At 42.3% G+C, this 2,692-nt stretch overlaps 1 non-coding gene across 1 annotated transcript; it reads left to right on the top strand.

The window, feature by feature from the left end:
- Positions 1-927: 927 nt before the first annotated feature.
- On the top strand, positions 928-1,009 carry trnas-aga. The gene has a single exon. It is a non-coding gene; the product is annotated as a tRNA-Ser (tRNA).
- Positions 1,010-2,692: the final 1,683 nt, after the last annotated feature.

The following is a 2,692-nucleotide window of genomic DNA, read 5'->3' as shown; positions in this document are numbered from 1 at the left end:
GATGGACTAGAAATCATTGGGGTCTCCCCCGCAAATTCGAATCCTGCCAACTACGATTTATTTTCTGTTCACATTTTGGGTTAATTATACAGATATGGTTCTTTTGCATGTTCTTGTGTTAATAGGACTTCCAGTTTAAGTAGGGGATAATAGAGAATTGTGTAGTAATTGTGGCCAAGTGATTAAGGCAATGGACTAGAAATTCATTGGGGTCTCCCCGTGCAGGTTCGAATCCTGCTGACTACGATTTACTTTCTGTTTACATTTCCTCTGAATTACCCGATCCAGTAATTTTACAGGTTGTTTTGTTAATAGGGCTTCCAGTTTAAGTAAGGGATCACAGTGACTTGTGTTGTAGTCATGGCCGAGTGGTTAAGGCGATGGCCTAGAAATCCATTGGGGTCTCCCTGCGCAGGTTCGAATCCTGCTGACTACGATTCACTTTCTGTTTACATTTCCTTTGAATTACCCGATCCAGTAATTTTACAGAATGTTTCTTGTGTTAATAGGTCTTCCAGTTTAGGTAGGGCATGATAGAGAATTGTGTAGTAATTGTGGCCAAGTGATTAAGGCGATGGACTAGAAATTCATTGGGGTCTCCCCGCGCAGGTTTGAATCCTGCTGACTACGACTCACTTTCTGTTTACATTTCCTATGAATTACGATCCAGTAAGTTTACAGGTTGTTGTGTTAATAGGGCTTCCAGTTTAAATAGGGGATCACAGTGACTTGTCTTGTAGTCATGGCCGAGTGGTTGAGCCGACTGACTTGAAATCCATTGGGGTCTCCCCACGCAGGCTCGAATCCTGCTTACTACAATTCACGTTCTGTTTACATTTCCTATGAATTACCCCGATCCAGTAAGTTTACAGGTTGTTGTGTTAATAGGGCTTCCAGTGGAAATAGGGGATGACAGTGAGTTGTGTTGTAGTCGTGGCCGAGTGGTTAAGGCGATGGACTAGAAATCCATTGGGGTCTCCCCGCGCAGATTCGAATCCTGCCGACTACAATTAACTTTCTGTTCATATTTTGGTTTAATTATGAAGATGTTTCCTGCTGACTACGAATAACTTTCTGTTTACATTTTGGGTTAAATATAAAGATGTTCCTGCTGACTACGATTCACTTTCTGTTTACATTTCCTATGAATTACCCTGATCCAGTAACTTTACAGGTTGTTGTGTTAATAGGGCTTCCAGTTTAAGTAGGGGATCACAGTGACTTGTGTTGTAGTCATGGCCGAGTGGTTAAGGCGATGGGCTTGAAATCCATTAGGGTCTCCCCCCGCACGTTCGAATCCTGCTCACTACGATTTACTTTCTGTTTACATTTCCTATGAATTACCCCGATCCAGTAAGTTTACAGGTTGTTGTGTTAATAGGGCTTCCAGTTTAAATAGAGGATGACAGTGACTTGCGTTGTAGTCGTGGCCGAGTGGTTAAGGTGATGAACTAGAAATCCATTGTGGTCTCTCCCCGCAGGTTCGAGTCCTGCCCACTACTATTTGTTTTTTTGTTTTTCTGTTCACATTTCGTGTTAATTATACAGATATGGTTCATTTGGTTTTTCTTGTGTTAATAGGCCTTTCAGTTTAAGTAGGGGATGATAGAGACTTGTGTAGAAGTTGTTGCCGATTGGTTAAGGTGATGGACTTGAAATCCATTGGCGTCTCTCTGTGCAGGTTAAAATCCTGCTGACTACGATTCACTTTGTTTTTTATTTCTTATTAACTCTCTTCTCTAACTTTACCATTCACTTCACTGACCATTACACTCACATCATTGACCATTACACTCACATCAGTGACCATCACACTCACATCAATGACTATCACCCTCCCATTACTGATCTTTACACATCACTGATTATCACACACTCATCACCGACCATCACACTCATCACTGACCATTAAACTCACATTACTGACCATCACAATCACAGAACTGATCAACACACATCACTGACCTTCAAACTCACATTGCTGACCATCACATGACCATCACATGACCCTTACACTCATCACTGACCATCACATTCACATCACTGACCATTACTGACCACCACAATTACATCACTGATCATCACACTCACATCACTGACCATCACACTCATCACTGACCATCACATTCACATCACTGACCATTACTGACCATCACAATCACATCACTGATCATCACACTCATCACTGATCATCACACTCACATTGCTGACTATCACATTCACATTACTGACCATCACACTAATCACTGACCATCACGCTCACATCACTGATCATCACGCTCACATCACTGACCATCACACTCACCACTGACCATCACACCATCACTGACCATCACATCACTGACCATCACACCATCACTGACCATCACATCACTGACCATTACACACTCATCACTGACCAACACACTCACATCACTGACCATTACACTCATATTACTGACCATTACACTCACATCACTGCCCATCACACTAATCACTGATCATTACACACATCACTGACCATCACACTCATCACTGACCATCTCATTCACATCACTGATCATCACACTTATCACTGACCATCACACTCATCACTGACCATCACACTCATCACTGACCATCTCATTCACATTACTGATCATCACACTGAGGTCTCTCAGTCAGAAATCAGGATCAGTTGCAGAGATGTTCAGGCCCAGAAGGTTCAACTTCT

The sequence above is a fragment of the Silurus meridionalis genome, chromosome 23, assembly GCF_014805685.1.
Source record: "Silurus meridionalis isolate SWU-2019-XX chromosome 23, ASM1480568v1, whole genome shotgun sequence".
NCBI lineage: Eukaryota > Metazoa > Chordata > Actinopteri > Siluriformes > Siluridae > Silurus > Silurus meridionalis.
The sequence above is the reverse complement of the archived record's forward strand: the minus strand, read 5'-3'. Positions and strand labels throughout refer to the sequence as shown.